The sequence below is a fragment of the Aquarana catesbeiana genome, linkage group LG03, assembly GCF_042186555.1.
Source record: "Aquarana catesbeiana isolate 2022-GZ linkage group LG03, ASM4218655v1, whole genome shotgun sequence".
Taxonomy (NCBI): Eukaryota; Metazoa; Chordata; class Amphibia; order Anura; family Ranidae; genus Aquarana; species Aquarana catesbeiana.
The window spans coordinates 601,082,821-601,103,463 of NC_133326.1; the positions used below are offsets into that span (position 1 = coordinate 601,082,821).

General features: G+C 46.7%; 1 protein-coding gene across 2 annotated transcripts in view; it reads left to right on the forward strand.

Moving 5' to 3' along the window:
- The window catches only part of LOC141133019 (neuropeptide Y receptor type 1-like), a 37,705-nt gene that overhangs the window by 8,996 nt on the left and 8,066 nt on the right, over window positions 1–20,643 (forward strand). For both annotated transcript variants that reach the window (XM_073622080.1, XM_073622079.1), the window contains exon 2: window positions 16,564–16,627. The gene's annotated coding sequence lies outside the window, so the exon portion shown is untranslated. The remainder of the gene's footprint in view (window positions 1–16,563; window positions 16,628–20,643) is intronic.

Below are 20,643 nucleotides of genomic sequence, written 5' to 3' on the forward strand. Positions count from 1 at the left end.
TATCTGTCCCAGCATTATGAATCAGCCACTATTCCAATATGGCAAATCCAGGGTCCCCAGAGTCTGTGTGTCCTGGGGGACCAGGACCCGAATCCACAGTAATACCACCTCAAGAGTCCCCAGGCATACAACTCACAAAGAGCACCGTTCCCCCAAATGCAAGGGCCCCGATCGATCGGCAAGAGGCTAGCATACAGTCCCCTCCAAAAGTCTCTCTCTCGGCTAGGTCTATCACAATATACAACAAAGGAGATTGGAGAATGTATGTTCTCCTCCTGATCACCATCCTGAAAACAGGAGCGGGAGAGACAGAAAACCACAGTGGAAGGGGCCAGTCCCCTGCAAGGTACATAAAGTGATCAGGCGGCTATATACAGTACCTCACAAAAGTGAGCACACCCCTCACAATTTTGTAAATATTTTATTCTATCTTTTCATGGGACAACACTGAAGAAATGACACTTTGCTACAATGTACAGTAGTGAGTGTACAGCTTGTATAACAGTGTAAATTTGCTGTCCCCTCAAAATAACTCAACACACGACCATTAATGTCTAAACCGCTGGCAGCAAAAGTGAGTACAGCCCTAAGTGAAAATGTCCAAATTCGGCCCAAAGTGTCAATATTTTGTGTGGCCACCATTATTTTCCAGCACTGCCTTAACCCTCTTGGGCATGGAGTTCACCAGAGCTTCACAGATTGCCACTGGAGTCCTCTTCCACTCCTCCATGACGACATCACAGAGCTGGTGGATGTTAGAGACCTTGATCTCCTCCACCTTACGTTTGAGGATGCCCCACAGATACTCAATAGGGTTAAGGTCTGGAGACATGCTTGGCCAGTCCATCACCTTTACCCTCAGCTTCTTTAGCTAGGCAGTGGTCATCTTGGAGGTGTGTTTGGGGTCGTTATCATGTTGTAATACTGCCCTGCAGCCCAGTCTCCGAAGGGAGGGGATCATGCTCTGCTTCAGTATGTCACAGTACATGTTGGCATTCATGGTTCCCTCAATGAACTGTAGCTCCCCAGTGCCGGCAGCACTCATGCAGCCCCAGACCATGACACTCCCAAAACTATGCTTGACTGTAGGCAAGACACACTTGTATTTGTACTCCTCACCTGGTTGCCGACACACACGCTTGACACAATCTGAACAAATAATTTTATCTTGGTCTCATCAGACCACAGGACATGGTTCCAGTAATACAGTCTTCAGCAAACTGTTTGCGGGCTTTCTTGTGCATCATCTTTAGAAGAGGCTTCCTTCTGGGACAACAGCCATGCAGACCATTTTGATGCAGTGTGCGGCGTATGGTCTGAGCACTGACAGGCTGACCCCCCACCCCTTAAACCTCTGCAGCAATGCTGGCAGCACTCATACGTCTATATCCCAAAGACAACCTCTGGATATGACGCTGAGCACATGCACTCAACTTCTTTGGTGGACCATGGCGAGGCCTGTTCTGAGTGGAACCTGTCCTGTTAAACCACTGTATGATCTTGACCACCGTGCTGTAGCCCAGGTTCAGGGTCTTTGCAATCTTCTTATAGCCTAGGCCATCTTTATGTAGAGTAACAATTCTTTTTTTCAGATCCTCAGAGAGTTCTTTGCCATGAGGTGCCATGTTGAACTTCCAGTGACCAGTATGAGAGAGCGATAACACCAAATTTAACACACCTGCTCCCCATTCACACCTGAGACCTTGTAACACTAACGAGTCATATGACATCGGGGAGGGAAAATGGCTAATTGGGCCCAATTTGGACATTTTCACTTAGGGGTGAACTCACTTTTGTTGCCAGCGGTTTAGACATTAATGGCTGTGTGTTGAGTTATTTTGAGGGGACAGCAAATTTATACTGTTATACAAGCTGTACACTCACTACTTTACATTGTAGCAAAGTATCATTTCTTCAGTGTTGTCACATGAACCGATATAATAAAATATTTACAAAAATGTGAGGGGTGTACTCACTTTTGTGAGATACTGTGTATATGTATGTAGCGCTGGTAGATTTTTCAATCTACCGCTTATAGGTAAATTTAGTGGGTTACCTGTTCATACATAGTGGGATTTAGCCTCTGTTCCAGTTTGGCTGTGTTGCATGTAGTTTCACACTGTGCCTGTGGGTGTCGGAAAGGCAACACGCTAAAGAGTAAAAGTGCTCCTCTGTCCCGGAGATAACTCGGTGTAGGTGTTCCTCCGAGTTGCATTCTGGGAGAGGATATTTATGGGACAGACGCCATGTTTTAGGGTCTCTTTCGTTCCACCTGTTGGCCCTCCTGGCCGACAGGTATGTGTTAGGAGTACTACCTCGTGGTCCTCCGACCGGGAGGACCACGTTGCTGCAGCGTGTGGGTGGGCCCAGAAGCCTGTCTGGGGCCTACCACAGCGGCGAAGGAATGGTCCTGTGCTGTCTGTCCTACGGGAAGAAGCTAGACAACTGAGAAGATCCCAGGGGAGGACCCGTCATGGAAGGATCGTGCAGAGTGCTGGTCTGGAGAGGGGCCTGGTGACTCAGTTGGAGGACGTATCCTGAAGTTAACCTACCACATAGTACTGCCGGGTCAGCTTAAAGGTTCTAGTGCTGTGTTTGCTATTCATCGTAAACCATTACATCCTGTGGCAGAGGATCGTACGGGTTTCTATTCCATTCAAGTCTGTGGCAGAGACTTTTGTTCGTGCTGCGTATCGGTTGCTAGGTTAGTGAGAGAAACCTATCTGAGCGGGCAAAGATTCAACTCTAAAAGGAGAGTACATTCATCTACAAGATTCCAATTCCTAATACTACACTAAGAAAAGGTATTTGAACTTCCCTGCAACTCTTCTTCTACCTCTTTCCTGCTACTTCCTTCAGTTACTCTTTATTAAAACCTTGGAAAAGATACTCAAGTGTCCAGTGCCTACATTGTCTGGTATTAAGCTCAACGGGACCCTAGACCCAGTTCTGGTGAAATTGAGGTAATGAAGGTGACCGTAACAGCCCGCTTTAAACCAGCAGCTCCACCGAGAGTTATTGCTACATGTATATGAAAATGTCCCTAGACAGCTAGTGCTTAAAGCTGAACTCTAGACAAACAGCTGAATACACGTATAAAATGCATATTTAAAAGCTGTTTTAGCTGCCAAATTATGTATATTTCTGTCCATCCAGTACATAGTTGCCAACATTGCAAAAAAAATATGTGGGACACTTTTTTGGCTGTAGGCGTTGCTGTACAATAATTAGGGGGTGGGGCATTAATTTGTAGGCGTGGCTTATCAAAAATACAAGTGTGTCGCGTTGAAAATTGGGCGTGGTTTTTGTGAAATAGTGGGCGTGGCCTAAATGGGCGTGGCTCAAGAGGGTGTGGTTAGAGTCTGAGATGAATGAGGGATGGAGAGGGAAAGGGGAGAGGGGAATGACAGGACAGCAGCCCCAGACCCTACACAATAAAAATATGTGTATTCTAGAAAGTTTAACAATCAGCAGATAAAGATACTCCAAACACCTGGTGTTAACGCTTTAATCATCCCGGCACCATGGTTGTTATGGTGTCAGGATGATTGAAGCGCATTATTTCTATTATTACATTGTAATATAAAATTAAATCATTCAACTCACCATAATGCCGAATCAGTGGGACCCCCTCAGTGCAGACCCCCTCCATCAGTGCAGACCCCCCTCAGTGCAGACCCCCTCCATCAGTGCAGACCCCCTCCATCAGTGCAGACCCCCTCAGTGCAGACCCCCTCCATCAATGCCGAATCAGTGGGACCCCCTCAGTGCAGACCCCCTCCATCAGTGCAGACCCCCTCCATCAGTGCAGACCCCCTCAGTGCAGACCCCCTCCATCAGTTCAGACCCCCCCTCCAGCAGTGCAGACCCCCCCTCTATTAGTGCAGACCCCCCTCAATTAGTGCAGACCCCCCTCTATTAGTGCAGACCCCCCTCAGTGCAGCCCCCCTCTATTAGTGCAGCCCCCCCCCCTCTATTAGTGCAGACCCCCCTCAATGCAGACCCTCCCCTCGTCCAGGAGCGGCCGGTGTTCTACCGAGAAAGTTCCCCTCGGCAAGTAAGGACCCCCTGTACTGCGCAGGCGCAGCGTTTGTGCAGTATGAGCCGGCGGAAATAGCCGAGCTGCGGAACTTTTCAGCAAGACATCGGCGCCGTGTGTTCAGTGGAGAGGGGAGGGGCAGATCCGTGCAGCTAAAGAAGCCAATTCATTGGCTGCACGGATCGAGCCCCCTTCCTCTCTACACTGAACACAAGATCGTGCGGCGGCGCCGGCGGCCATTTTGCTGGAGCCAGCTGCTCCAAAAATAAAAAAAAAACAACATTCCCGATTTTCCTGATGGAAATCACAATTCGGGACAGCCTCCAATCAGGACAAGGGTCCCAAAATTGGGATTGTCCCGGGAAAATCAGGACTGTTGGCAACTATGCCAGTATTGAGATTTACACAAACTGCCACACAGCACAGTCCTGCTTGGCAGGATAGGCAACCTGTTCTTTATCTGTTGCAGCTTCACTTACAGGTTTCCCCACCCCCACTGTTACAAGACAATGAAAGGAAAATCCACACAAAGATAAGGTCACCTCTCAGTCTGCCCTCTCTACCTGTCAGCATGCTTTTTGCACTGCAACATACCTGACTGTCTTCCTTTGCTGCTTTTCCCGCCCGCTCTCTAAGCATTGTTGCACAGGAACTGCAAGAGGCCAAAGCAATGTCAGGTACCTAGACTGCTTGCATTTTAAAAAAACTCAATTGAAAACAAAAAATAAATTACATAAATGTAATATATTGCAACTTACCAGTTGTTAGAAGTGGTGGCTGCATTAGTTTATTTTCTTTTTTTTTGCCACTTCATCTGGTGATTTGGCCAGTATGTTTTATATTTTTCAACTTCTTTTAACAGCCAAGCTGTCCAGCTAAAGTGGCAGTTAGTTGAGGCAAACCATTTAGACCCCTTTCACGCTGGAGGCATTTTTCAGGCGCTAAAGGGCTAAAAATAGCGCCTGAAAAGCGCCTGAAATACGCCTCCCCTGTAGCCCCAGTGTGAAAGCCCGAGTGCTTTCACACTGGGGTGGTGCGCTTGCAGGATGTTAGAAAAAGTCCTGCAAGCAGCATCTCTGGGGTGGTGGAGGAGTGGTGAATACATCGCTCATCCACCACCCCTGCCCATTGAAATGAATGGGCACCGCTGCCGAAGCGCCTTCGGGCGCTATGACGTTATGTCCTACACTGTGCTTGAGTGCTTTCGTCATATACCGTTTCCTCCCAGTCTGAATATAGATATCAGATATTCCAACCGCTAACAACAAACCACAAGACAATACTCGTTTGGTTGCTGAACATGGACTGTTTATTGAAAACACAGGTACACAGTTAATACTCTACCCCCCCCCCCCTTTGCATTCCGGGCAGAGTAGACTGTCCAATCAGCAGTGAGAGCTGTTAGAGGAATTCGGCCCCACCAATCTCACAGCTAAGCTACATACACATCCCATAATATCCAAGGCAGACAGACACAATAGAACACTGGAATACAGCCACACCCCAAACGACCCAGCAAAGAGTACACAACAAAATTAGACAATATATATATATATATATATATATATATATATATATACACACACAACATTCCAGTGTGGTTGTACAGTGAGTCCAATTAGTACAGATCAGACTGGATTTCTCGGTCACCCTGTGCCCCTATTAGAGACACAGGAGGTGCATGGGGAGCTGAAACACTGAAACAAGGTTTTCCCAACCACCCCAAGGGATTCTGGGATACACGCCCCCATCCCCCCCACCCCCCACCCCGCCAAAAAGTGACTCCGTCACATTTCTCCCCTTTCGGCAGCAGACTAACACAGGAGGAGACCCCAGACAGGTTGTCTCTGAAGTTAGTCAGTAGTTCCAGTCCCCCAATGCCTGTACCCACACAGTACCCCAAATAAATTGTCCCAAACAGAGCATTACTCACCCAGCCAACCTCTACCTCTCTCAGAGAACATATCCGCAGCTGGGGAGAGGCCTGGACTGGCCCTTCTCCCTGGAGTCCTTTCAGCCGCTGGAGGGAAGACAGGTTGACTGGGATCACTCCGTTATGCTGTTGGGGATCTGGGCCGACTGCCCAGCATCCCTGGGGTATACAAGTGGAGACTGAAGTCCCATCCATTTTTAGTAGATGAAAATCCCTAAGTGCTTGCAAAGCATGGCTGACATCCTCCTGTCTCAGTTCTGCACCATTTTCTGGGGTTATGTCAGTGGAGACCGAAGTCCCATCCACTACCACATGAACTCCCTCTTCTGTTAGTTGTGGGCAGAGGACAGCAGCACTCTGCTCTGTTGCCAGCTCTCCTGCTGGGTTGGTGTCAGCGGAGAATGCAGTTCCATCCACCGATATCACCTCAAGCTGCAGTTGTGTGCAGCCTCCAGTACAACAATCCCAGGCCACCGTAGTCAAAGCCTTCTGTGGGGCTGTCATCCCCTGTCCACGGGCACACTTGGGCTACATACCACCAAAGGGCCCTGTAGCTCTCGTCCAACCGCATCTCTGCCCAGATCAGCCTGCTTAACTCTGCTGTCTGCTCCTTGTGCGGCTTTTCTCCCAAAAACAACACCCGCAATCCATACTGCGACTAGTAACTTTCCTGGATGGAGGGGAGAACTTTTCCCTGGTGGTGCTGCTCACGGGCTAGTGTTTCCTTCCAGAGTTCGCAGCAGATAGAATCATACCATCCCAGCAGGACCTGCTCTGATACTGGTCCTCTGTGCTATATCTACATCTCTCGTAACCTCCTTCCAAATACCTCTTCCATGGAGGCTGGTATCTGTACCTCTCCTCTCCTGCTACCTGGACCTTGGATCCAGGTGGAGGTTTTGATGTCCTAGCCTGCAGGAAACATCCCGTTGCTTGCCACCAATTGTGATGTTACATCCCACACTCCGCTTAAGTGCTTTCATCATATAGCGCTTCCTCCCAGTCTGAATATAGATATCAGATATTTCAACCGCTAACAACAAGACAATACTCGTTAGATATCAGATATTCCAGCCCCTAACAACAAACACAAGACAATACTCGTTTGGTTGCTGAACATGGACTGTTTATTGAAAACACAAGTAATACTCTGGACAACCCCCCCCCCCCCCCTTTGCATTCCGGGCAGAGTAGACTGTCCAATCAGCAGTGAGAGCTGTTAGAGGAATTCGGCCCCACCAATCTCACAGCTAAGCTACATACACATCCCATAATATCCAAGGCAGACAGACACAATAGAACATTGGAATACAGCCACACCCCAAACAACCCAGCAAAGAGTAAACAACAAAATTAGACTATATATATATATATATATATATATATATATATATATATATATATATATATATATATATATACAACATTCCAGTGTAGTTGTACAGTGAGTCCGATAAGTACAGATCAGACTGGATTTCTCGGTCACCCTGAGCCCCTATTAGAGACACAGGGTAACATAGACATAGGAGGTGCATGGGGAGCTGAAACAAGGCTTTCCCAACTAGCGGCGCTTTACTGCTAACACTAGAGCAGTGCCAGTGTGAAAGGGGTCTTAAAGCGGAACTAAACCCATTGGTTTATTTCCCTAAACAGTTACATTTAAGGCATGCTGTGAATAACTGTCATATTCATTACATGGCTTGAATGTAACTGTTTTGGGAAACAATTAAATTGATGGGTTTAATTCCTGACACTGACAGAGGTGCTTACAATGGTCACCTTTTATTATTTTATGTAAATGTAAAACCTTTATCCCAAAAGGGAAAAAAAAGCTGTTGCTGTAATTGCTTAAAGCAGAATTAAACCTATCCATTTAACAATTAAAAAGAAAAGTTATATTCCCGACATGCTAGGGATCAGAACTGTCACATTTGTTTATGTTCTTAAAGTGGAACTTTAGTCAGAAAATTAAGTCCTGCTAGATTGCTTCAGGCTGGCCCCTTTTGCAGCTATAGCTATGTAAAACATTAAAAAATAAAGTCCCTATATTGTTTAAAAACCCAATAATGCACTGTCTCACCCTGTTCTGCACATGCGCTGTTGCTCTCCATTTTAAGGCATTTTTAGGCACTGCTGAGTTTGTAGAGGCCGATCTGCTGACAGCCTTAAAGCAGAATTAAACCCTCCTACCTATTACAACCAAGAAAGCTGCTTCTGTTTTAACTGCAACTGCCATGGTGCTGCACATGTGATCAGTTAGGATACCAGCCAATTGATGGTTTGACAGTTTGGTTGAGGACCCAATTAAATCAAACAGTTTTTTTAAACTGGCAAATTATTGGGTTTAGTTCCTCTTCATGATTTACAGCTGAAGCTTTGGGTTTCAGCAAAATGGCAGCCCCTAGCAAGAAGAAACAGGAATACTGCTAGAGGCAATTTACAGCACACAGTCATTTTGATAGCATAATTATTCATGTAGAATGTATGTTCTTAGCTAAAGAACATTATTTTTTATCAAATTGTTATGGCTAAAGTTCCACTTTAACCAAACTGTCAAACCATCAAATGGCTGGCGTTATAACTGATCACATGTGCAGCACCATGGCAGTTGCAGATCAAACAGAGGCTAAAATGGCAACTTCCATGGCTGAAAAGGATGGGAGGGTTTAGCTTCCCTTTAACCAGTTCCCACCAGAGCTACGGATGTATGCGGCTTCTCGGCGGGTGGGCTTTAATGCTGAGAAGCTGCATATATGTGTCACTATGTAAACATATTTCTGTGATGAGTGTGAGCTCCAGGCACAGTTACCAGCAGGTACCAGAAAGCTCCTGATGTTTAATTGTGATCGGGAGATTTCCGATCATGTGACCGATATGACTGCCAATCACAGTGGTCACATGATCGAAATGCACATCCCCACCTCCTGGCATTTAGAACCTTTTGAAGGCCTGGGAGGCAGCAGCAGGAGGGGTTTAAAAAGTGTTAGATGGAATTCAGTAGTAATGTGTTAGGTTCATCTAAATCTGTTAGTCCAGCCCTCAAATTTTCAACTGCCTACTCGCATTTTGCAAGTCGAAAATGAGAGCTGGCGAGCACTGGCAGCAGGCGGGGTTGAACGGGAGTCCTTCCCCCAGTGATCGCCAAGAGAGAAGAGAGAGCCAGCCATATCATGAGAGCGCTGAACATTGCTGTAGCAGCTTTTATTTCAATTGCCATGTGTTCCCCGCACTCGCTGTCACATAAAGCCCCGCCTCCTGACCCGGGTACTTTGATAGACAGAACACCCGTCCAATCCTGGCATGTGTGATGTATATCAAAGTACCCAGGCCAGGAGGTGATGATTTATGTGACGGTAAGTGCGGGGAACACACGGCAATTGAAAAGAAACCTGTTACAGCGATGTTCCTTGGCGCTCTGATGATCCGCCCAGCAATCCTCCTCCTCTCCTCTCTTCCCCTGCACAGGTAGGCTGCATTGATGGACACAGTTAGGCTGTATTGATGAACACAGGTAGGCTGCATTTATGGACATAGGTGAAGCAGCATTGATGGACACAGTTAGACTGCATTGATGAACACAGGTAGGCTGCATTGATTGACACAGGTAGGCTGTATTGATGGACACAGGTAGGCTGCATTGATGGACACAGGTGAAGCAGCATTTGTGGACATGGGTAGACTGCATTGATGGACACAAGAGAAGCAGCATTGATGGACACAGGTAGGCTGCATTGATGGACACAGGTGAAGCAGCATTGATGGACACAGGTAGCTAGCATTGTTGGGCACAGGTAGGCTACATTGATGGACACAGGTAGGCTGCATTGTTGGGCACAGGTAAGCTTCATTGATGGACACAGGTAGGCTGCATTGATGGCCACAGGTAGTCTGCATTAATGGACACAAGTAGTCTGCATTGTTGGGCACAGGTAGGCTGCATTTATGGACACAGGTAGGCTGAATTGATGGACACAGGTGAAGCAGCATTGATGGGCACACAGGTAGGCTGCATTGATGGACACAGGTAGGCTGAATTGATGGACACAGGTGAAGCAGCATTGATGGGCACAAGTAGGCTGCATTGTTGGGCACAGGTGAGCTAGCATTGATGGCCACAGTTGAAGCAGCATTGATGGACACAGGTGAGGTAGCATTGATGGACACAGGTAGGCTGCATTTTTGGGCACAGGTGAGGCAGCGTTGATGGACACAGGCGAAGCAGCATTGATGGACACAGGTGAGGCAGCATTGATGGGCACAGGTAGGCTGCATTGTTGGGCACAGGTGAGCTAGCATTGATGGCCACAGGTAAAGCAGCATTGATGGACACAGGTGAGGCAGCATTGATGGACACAGGTAGGCTGCATTGTTGGGCACAGGTGAGGCAGCATTGATGGACACAGGCGAAGCAGCATTAATGGACACAGGTAGCTAGCATTGTTGGGCAGAGGTGAGGCAGCATTGATGGACACAGGTAGGCTGCATTGATGGACACAGGTAGGCTACATTAATGGACACAGGTAGGCTGCATTGTTGGGCACAGGTAGGCTTCATTGATGGACACAGGTAGGCTACATTAATGGACACAGGTAGGCTGCATTGTTGGGCACAGGTAGGCTTCATTGATGGCCACAGGTCGGCTGCATTAATGGACACAAGTAATCTGCATTGTTGGGCACAGGTAGGCTGCATTTATGGACACAGGTAGGCTGAATTGATGGACACAGGTGAAGCAGCATTGATGGGCACACAGTTAGGCTGCATTGATGGACATAGGTAGGCTGAATTGATGGACACAAGTGAGGTAGCATTGATGGACACAGGTAGGCTGCATTGTTGGGCACAGGTGAGGCAGCATTCATGGACACAAGCGAAGCAGCATTGATGGACACAGGTGAGGCAGCATTGATGGGCACAGGTAGGCTGCATTGTTGGGCACAGGTGAGCTAGCATTGATTGCCACAGGTGAAGCAGCATTGTTGGGCACAGGTGAGGCTGCATTGATGAACACAGGCGAAGCAGCATTGATGGACACGGGTGAGGCAGCATTGATGGACACAGGTAGGCTGCATTGATGGACACAGGTAGGCTGCATTGTTGGGCACAGGTGAGGCACCATTGATGGACACAGGTAGACTGCATTGATGGGCAGAGGTGAGGCTGCATTACTGGGCACATGGAGGCTGTATTGATGGATACAGGTAGGCTGTATTGTTGGGCACAGGAGAAGCGGCGTGGATGGACACAGGTAGGCTGCATTGTTGGGCACAGGTGAAGCAGCATTGATGGACACGGGTAGGCTGCATTGTTGGGCACAGGTGAAGCAGTATTGATGGACACAGGTAAGCTGCATTGTTGGGCACAGTTGAAGCGATATTGATGAACACAGGTGAGGCTGCATTGTTGGGCACAGGTGAAGCAGAATTGATGGACACAGGTAGGCTGCATTATTGGGCAGAGGTGAAGCAGCATTGATGGACACAGGTAGGCTACATTAATGGACACAGGTAGGCTGCATTGTTGGGCACAGGTAGGCTTCATTGATGGACACAGGTAGGCTGCATTGATGGCCACAGGTCGGCTGCATTAATGGACACAAGTAGTCTGCATTGTTGGGCACAGGTAGGCTGCATTTATGGACACAGGTAGGCTGAATTGATGGACACAGGTGAAGCAGCATTGATGGGCACACAGGTAGGCTGCATTGATGGACACAGGTAGGCTGAATTGATGGACACAAGTGAGGTAGCATTGATGGACACAGGTAGGCTGCATTGTTGGGCACAGGTGAGGCAGCATTCATGGACACAAGCGAAGCAGCATTGATGGACACAGGTGAGGCAGCATTGATGGGCACAGGTAGGCTGCATTGTTGGGCACAGGTGAGCTAGCATTGATTGCCACAGGTGAAGCAGCATTGTTGGGCACAGGTGAGGCTGCATTGATGAACACAGGCGAAGCAGCATTGATGGACACGGGTGAGGCAGCATTGATGGACACAGGTAGGCTGCATTGATGGACACAGGTAGGCTGCATTGTTGGGCACAGGTGAGGCAGCATTGATGGACACAGGTAGACTGCATTGATGGGCAGAGGTGAGGCTGCATTACTGGGCACATGGAGGCTGTATTGATGGATACAGGTAGGCTGTATTGTTGGGCACAGGAGAAGCGGCGTGGATGGACACAGGTAGGCTGCATTGTTGGGCACAGGTGAAGCAGCATTGATGGACACGGGTAGGCTGCATTGTTGGGCACAGGTGAAGCAGCATTGATGGACACAGGTAAGCTGCATTGTTGGGCACAGTTGAAGTGATATTGATGAACACAGGTGAGGCTGCATTGTTGGGCACAGGTGAAGCAGAATTGATGGACACAGGTAGGCTGCATTATTGGGCAGAGGTGAAGCAACATTGATGGACACAGGTAGGCTACATTAATGGACACAGGTAGGCTGCATTGTTGGGCACAGGTAGGCTTCATTGATGGACACAGGTAGGCTGCATTGATGGCCACAGGTCGGCTGCATTAATGGACACAAGTAGTCTGCATTGTTGGGCACAGGTAGGCTGCATTTATGGACACAGGTAGGCTGAATTGATGGACACAGGTGAAGCAGCATTGATGGGCACACAGGTAGGCTGCATTGATGGACACAGATAGGCTGAATTGATGGACACAGGTGAGGTAGCATTGATGGACACAGGTAGGCTGCATTGTTGGGCACAGGTGAGGCAGCATTCATGGACACAGGCGAAGCAGCATTGATGGACACAGGTGAGGCAGCATTGATGGGCACAGGTAGGCTGCATTGTTGGGCACAGGTGAGCCAGCATTGATTGCCACAGGTGAAGCGGCATTGTTGGGCACAGGTGAGGCTGCATTGATGAACACAGGCGAAGCAGCATTGATGGACACAGGTGAGGCAGCATTGATGGACACAGGTAGGCTGCATTGATGGACACAGGTAGGCTGCATTGTTGGGCACAGGTGAGGCAGCATTGATGGACACAGGTAGGCTGCATTGATGGGCAGAGGTGAGGCTGCATTGTTGAGCACAGGTAGGCTGTATTGATGGATACAGGTAGGCTGCATTGTTGGGCACAGGAGAAGCAAGATTGATGGACACAGGTAGGCTGCATTGTTGGGCACATGTGAAGCAACATTGATGGACATGGGTAGGCTGCATTGTTGGGCACAGGTGAAGCAACATTGATGGACACAGGTAAGCTGCATTGTTGGGCACAGGTGAAGCCACATTGATGGACACAGATAGGCTGCATTGTTGGGCACAGGTGAAGCAGCATTGATGGATACAGGTAGGCTGCATTGTTTGGCACAGATGAGGCTGGACTGATGGGCATTGATAAAGTTGTTGTTAATATTTATTTTTAATACTTAATTCTGCATAAAACATTTAAGTGTCATTTCATGAGATAATTTATGAGGGCGTGTTTAGGGGCAGAATTAGGGGCGGGGCAGGGTAGGGGTTGGGTGGGGCAACCGGTGGTGAGTAACCCTTGAGGCCTGGCTAGTAGCTCAGGACTTGAAATTTTGAGCCCTGTGCTAGTCCATCTAACACTACTCCCCCCCCCAGATTGATAGTGCTGCTGTGCAAAGATGTCTCCATTGTTCCTCCATTGGAGAGGAGACACCTTAAGACATGAAGTGTGTTACTGGCCAGACCACTATGTGAAAAAAAGAAAACAAATGCAGCCACCACTTGGAAAACTGCAATATACAGTATTACGTTTTTGTTTTGGGGTTTATTACAGTTATAAGGTTATATTAACGAATAAAGTGCTGCATTAAATTATGAAGTTCAGCTATAATTTAGATATTTGCGATACTAATCCAGCACACATTTTTGGTATATTCTTTAGCTTACAAGAAACTGACCCTATCATTAACAGGTTAGTTGTTTGTCGCCCCAGACCAAAAGATCCCAGAACTTCTGTAGCAGGTCTATAAGGTCCCTCACCCAGTAACTCATTTCCAGTAGAGGTGTATCACTCTAAGGGATATAAGCAGCCTTCAGCCGTTACTATTTTTTCTTCTCGCTGAGTAAATGGGCTTTCTCACTGACTGATGTGTCACTGGAAACGCTTAGTAAGCCTTGTGAGGTTTACAAGTAACAGATTGGGAGATTGGGAGCCCCTGGGTACAACTTGCAGACATGACACATTGACTTCCCACATACCACCTCCACTAGGCTTTTCTGTTCACCAGCTATTTTCTGGAATTGGGCATTCCTACTGAATAACAAATAACTGTGATTTCACATTCAAAGAAATGAATATAAATAAAAGGATAAGAGGTTCAATGTATATTAAAGCCTATCTCCAGTCAGCATTTTGGTTTCTTTTGCGTAGAGTGCATGTGGACCCATTACACGTTTGAGGAACAAATAATGCAGAATGAATTCTAGCGAATTTGTCTGTTTAGTAAATCAGGATCAAATGGAGCAAATCACAGGGACACAAATCAGCAAACACTAATATAGTCATACTTTAGCCCTTTGGCAAATTTGGGATTGCCAGCTTTAGGTTTTCTCCATCAGACCTAACATTGTCATGGACTTCCTGTTCCCATAACAATTGCTATCTTCACAAGCACTCCCCATTTTTCTGTGCAGATAGTACATTATATTTCCTGATAGAATCAACTAACACTATTGTCTATGTCACTTCTTTGTTCTCATTATTGTTTGTTCTGTACATACAGTACACTATCCAGATATCACAGGAAAAGCTTGGTGTGTGGCTTGTGAAAATTGCATAGCGTTTAATCAGTATTGAACTTTCAGACCTCATCTCCAGTTTGTATTTTATGGCATATCTCTTGCTTAGTTATTGTACTATCAAAGCTACAGTCAGGTACATAAATATTGGGACATCGACACAATTCTAATCCTTTTGGCTCTATACACCACTACAATGGATTTGAAGTGGAACAAACAAGATGTGTTTTAACTGCAGATTTTCAGCTTTAATTTGAGGGTATTTACATCCAAATCAGGTGAACGATGTAGAAATTACAACAGTTTGTATATGTTCCTCCCACTTTTTAAGGGACCAAAAGTAATGGGACAATAGGCTGCTCAGTTGTTCCATGGCCAGGTGTGTGTTATTCCCTCATTATCCCATTTAAAAGGAGCAGATAAAAGGTCCAGAGTTCATTTCAAGTGTGCTATTTACATTTAGAATCTGTTGCTGTCAACTCCCAATATGAGATACAAAGAGCTGTCACTATCAGTGAAGCAAGTCATCATTAGGCTGAAAAAACAAACCCATCAGAGAGATAGCAAAAACATTAGGTGTGGCCAAATCAACTGTTTGGAACATCCTTAAAAAGAAAGAATGCAGCGGTGAGCTCAGCAACACCAAAAGACCCGGAAGACCACGGAAAACAACTGTGGTGGATGACCGAAAAATTCTTTCCCTGGTGAAGAAAACACCCTTCACAACAGTTGACCAGATCAAGAACACTCTCCAGGAGGTAGGTGTATGTGTGTCAAAGTCAACAATCAAGAGGAGACTTCACCAGAGTGAATACAGAGGGTTCACCACAAGATGTAAACCATTGGGGAGCCTCAAAAACAGGAAGGCCAGATTAGAGTTTGCCAAACAACATCTAAAAAAGCCTCCACGGTTCTGGAACAACATCCTATGGACAGATGAGACCAAGATCAACTTGTACCAGTGTGATAGGAAGAGAAGAGTATGGAGAAGGAAAGGAACTGCTCATGATCCAAAGCGTACCACCTCATCAATGAAGCATGGTGGTGGTAGTGTCATGGCGTGGGCATGTATGGCTGCCAATGGAAGTGGTTCTCTTGTATTTATTGATGATGTGACTGCTGACAGAAGCAGCAGGATGAATTCTGAAGTGTTTCAGGCAATATTATCTGCTCATATTCAGCAAAATGCTTCAGAACTCATTGGACGGCACTTCACAGTACAGATGGACAATGACCCGAAGCATACTGCAAAAGCAACCAAAGAGTTTTTTAAGGGAAAGAAGTGGAATGTTATGCAATGGCCAAGTCAGTCACCTGACCTGAATCCGATTGAGCATGCATTTCACTTACTGAAGACAAAACTGAAGGGAAAATGCCCCAAGAACAAGCAGGAACTGAAGACAGTTGCAGTAGAGGCCTGGCAGAGCATCACCAGGGATGAAACCCAGCGTCTGGTGATGTCTATGCGTTCCAGACTTCAGGCTGTAATTGACTGCAAAGGATTTGCAACCAAGTATTAAAAAGTGAAAGTTTGATGGATGATTGTTAATCTGTCCCATTACTTTTGGTCCCTTAAAAAGTGGGAGGCACATATACAAACTGTTGTAATTCCTACACCGTTCACCTGATTTGGATGTAAATACCCTCAAATTAAAGCTGAAAGTCTGCAGTTGATGCACATCTTGTTCGTTTAATTTCAAATCAATTGTGGTGGTGTATAGAGCCAAAAAGATTAGAATTGTGTCAATGTTCCAATATTTATGGACCTGACTGTATATATTCAGTTTTTTTGTCACTGTTATTTAGCTATTTTCTTATTTTAAAATGTCTGCTAATGTTTTCTCTTCCACAGGTCTCCTGTAAATCAGCTACAGATACAATAATGACTCATTCCAGAGATTGGTCCTAATGGTTTCGTAAGTATTTCCTTTTAATTATTTCAGAAATTGGTAGGTTATATAACATCTGCATTTCTTAAAGAGAGACACTTTTAAAACATGTTATTTATTAATGGGAAATTGCTATTAATGAATTCCTCCTCTGAAAGTACATGCTCCCTTGCTTGATTGTTGATTCATTGGCTTCAGTACTTGTCACTGATCCAAAAACAAGTACTGTATGTGGATATAAAGCTGTGATTTCACTATGACCTTCCTCTGTGTGCTTCTTTTGGGTCAGTGCCTCAGAATGTATTGAAGCCAGAATGAACCAAGCATCTAGAACTTTCCCAAGGAGGTCAGCAGTGACAGCCTCCATATTTTGGTCAGTACAGGTTTCATTTAAAGAGTCACACCACCAAAAATTTAAATTTAGTGTCTGGTAGGTTGAGTCGGCCACTTGTTATTTCTACCCTTTGTTGTCTCCAGCATTGGAATCTCTATATTTCCTGGCTCAATCTTCACCCACCTTGGAATTTTGAGGGTTACCACCTATATCATGTTTTCATGATATTTGACAGTATTCGCTTGGTATCTGAAAACAAGATATGGTAAAAATATGTTAGAAACGTGCTAGACTTTTGTCTGATGATTTTTTCCTTATAGTGTTGTAGCGGTCTCCCTGACTTCCAAGGGCCTGATGGTGACTCCTAAAGCCAGGAAGAACTGACATTCCTCCTCAGGGTGCAGGTTACCTGGCATAGTGGGTGTGGTGCAAGATGGAAAGATTGGGCGCCAGTCACTTTTTTGTAAAAATGAACAATGAGATTTTATTTCTCTTAACAGGAACAGTGGGAGAGAGGGTTAGGGCACAGGACACCCTTAGGCAAATGCAATGGCAATTAAGGCAAACTCGGTAGACAAAATAGAACTAGGCAGACAGCAATACAGATAAAGGGCCTTTACGCTGCATGCAGAAATCTGTATCCTGTAGCAACTGCTGTCTCCTATAACAACAACTTCTCTCACAGTATCCTACTGTAGATCTTACAGTTTAACTCACAGTATCCCACTGTAGATCCTTAAGCTCAGCTCGCCATCTCTGACTAGACTTCTTGGATTCTCAGCTACCTGGTGGATCCCTCGAGCTTCACCCACAGCTAACCACTGTACTTTTCTTCAAACTTTACTTACAGCTACCCACCATACTCCTTCAAGCTTTACTCACAGCTACCTTCCTTCCTAGCTGACTTCCTGGATGAGTCTCCACTGAAGCTCCACTGAAGCTTTCCCACTTACTTCACTGTCCCCGGCTAGTGAAGCGTCTGCTCTGGTACTCTTTCAGAACTTCATCCCTTCCAAAACTTGCCTCTGGTAACATGAGTGGTCGTCTCTTTGTGGCAACTGCTTCTCCTTTATCTCCAGCAACGATCAGGCTCCCTTCGGGCTGAGCCTCTAACACACACGGTTCTGCCCCCAGTCTTCAGGGGCTTAACCTTTGCTGCTCCTCCTTTGCAGAACCTTGAATTACTAAATAGGCCTCACCTAGACCTAGCAGCCAGTAGGACTCCTGGATAGGCCTCAGGCTTCAGGCCTAGCAACCAGGAGCCCTTTGATATTCCTCCACCCAGGCCGCAGCCCCTGGCGGGAAGAACCCCGATCACCTGACTCCTCCCGAATAAATAGCCTATCCCAGCATGCACAGCCGCCAAAGAAACTCCTGCTGATTGGATGAGACAACTTTTTTACCCATCACCTGAATTCACTGTAATCCATCACCCTAGTGCCAAAGGCAACAGTGCCACCTATTGACAGAAGAGAGAGACTACCTATTAAACTCAGACTTAGGACAGAAATCAGTGAATCAAACCAGGCTAGTTACCACCTAGCACGACTAGATTTATTAGTAGCCCTGTTTAGGACCAGGGTGCTACAGTGTTAAAGCCAGACAGGTTATAGTGAGGTGGGCTTAAATGAACCGCCTCTGCCCACTATCCTATATTATTTATCTTATATTAAGGGGCACAGTATGAAGTAATTCAGATATATTGGGTTATGCTGCTGCCTCAGGAGATTGGACACAGGCAAACAAAGCTATAAGGATGGCTTAGTTTGAACCCTTAGTTTGAATCCACCACCACATCCCCGGTCAGCCGACCAGGTCACGAGCGGCACCACCTCCCCCAGTCTGGGCCCTGTACTTATCCCATCTCACGGGCAGCTCGGTGGGCGGTGTTCTCTCTGGCCTGTCTTCTCCCTTCTCTCCTCTGTGCGTCTCCTCCCTCCTCCCCCAGCCGGCCAATCCGATCGGATCTCCTTTCAGGTAATGGGTCTCATGACCCGCTTCCTGATTGGCCGGGAGAAGATTCAGTGTTACAATAGCGAATTTTCATTCGCTATTGTAACACGACTGGGTGGGCTTGGAGCGCAGTTCTCTGCGCTCAGAGCCCACCCTATTTTGAAGCCTATTAGAGCCTCTAATCACGTGCTTAAAAAAAAAACACCACACCCCCCATTGGAATCCATGCGTCCAGCGTCCCTGCATGTAGATCAGGGGGCAGGACGCATGGATGGGGGGGTGGCGCCCGGGCACCCCTAGTGGACAGGCCTCCACTGCCTTCCACTCCTATTATGCCTCAGCTTATTTGCTAGTGTCCTAGGAGATTGAACATTTTTTCTCCTCTGAGAGAACCAAAACCTTTTATTTACTTTTTATCAAGATTCTTTCAGATGCTGCATAGCTAGAATGGGCTAATTTTGCAGCTTTCTGGACTGGCTGATATTTGCCAATGCCAAAGAAAATAATACCCGAACTCCACTAAGAGGAGGAAGCAGGGCTGTCCTGTAAAATGTCCTTGGGTACTGGGCTCTGCTGAAGGCAGTGCATCATTCTGGAGGAACCCTGACTTTTAAGGCTTCTTAATGAGTTTGCCCATCTGCGAGTCCTAAATTTCAGTGAACCAAAGAAACTTCTATGGGAGCCGCTCAGGCTTTGAAGGGGTACTAGTCCTCAGTCCACCGCTGTGAGTTCCGACCAGGGAAGGAGCTCATCCTGGCTCCAATATGTGGTGAAGTAGCTAGCGCACATCAAAGCAGACCAACTAGTAATGGTATATGGCAACCTTAGCCTGGGCTCCAACCAGGCCATGCCTCCAAAGCGTTTTGCTCCACCCCTTGGAGCTTAATCATAGGGATACCCCATGATTAAGCTCTGAGGGGTGGAGCAAAATCATGGGCGTGGCCTGGTTAGAACCCAGGCTGAGGTTGCCATACACCATTACTAGTGGTTCTGCTTTGATGTGCTACTACAGGAATATCTACTTCACCACATCCTGAGTTTCAGTGCTGTACTGTCTGTCTGCTGCAGGGGCTATCCAGAACACCGCTGCATTTAGTTACTAGAGCTGTGCCCTACATTATGGGACATGTGCCTCCACCTTAAGGGTTGGCAGGAGCATGTTAAGCGCCTTTATGGAATGGCTGTGACACTTTGTGAAATCTGTTGCGCACCTTAATGGTGGGACTGTGACACTTTTTTAATATGTCATGTACCACCTAAAGCACCTGTACCATTCTGGCCTGCACATGCGAACTGGCTGCCAATGTACAGCACTAAATCTGTATCGTGTGTGCACTCCTCTTTTCTCTTACCCTTGTTAAGTGAACTTCTACCAGCTCCTAGTAAGGCAGAAGCCCTGTCCTCCTTGCTGACAAATGACCTGGTCAAAGACGGCACTTAACCCTTCCTGCTCTGCAGCTGGCCCTTGCTGTTACTGTCTTACTTACAAACCATTTATATGCCAGCCTATGGTGACCTAGTCACCAAAGGCCATTAATGCCTCCTGTTCTACAGTTGTGCAGATCTCACTTGTATGTAGCTAGCATGGTGGATCATGAGCACAAGTAAAGTGGACCTACAGAACTTTCCAGCTCATGATCCTCAAACAGTTTTGGGGCGGACTGCAGTGTATCAAAAGCTTCTGACACTGATAGCCCAAACCACTGTCCCATGCTACAATCCATACGCTCCTAGAAGTCTCAGCCTCTTCAGGTGT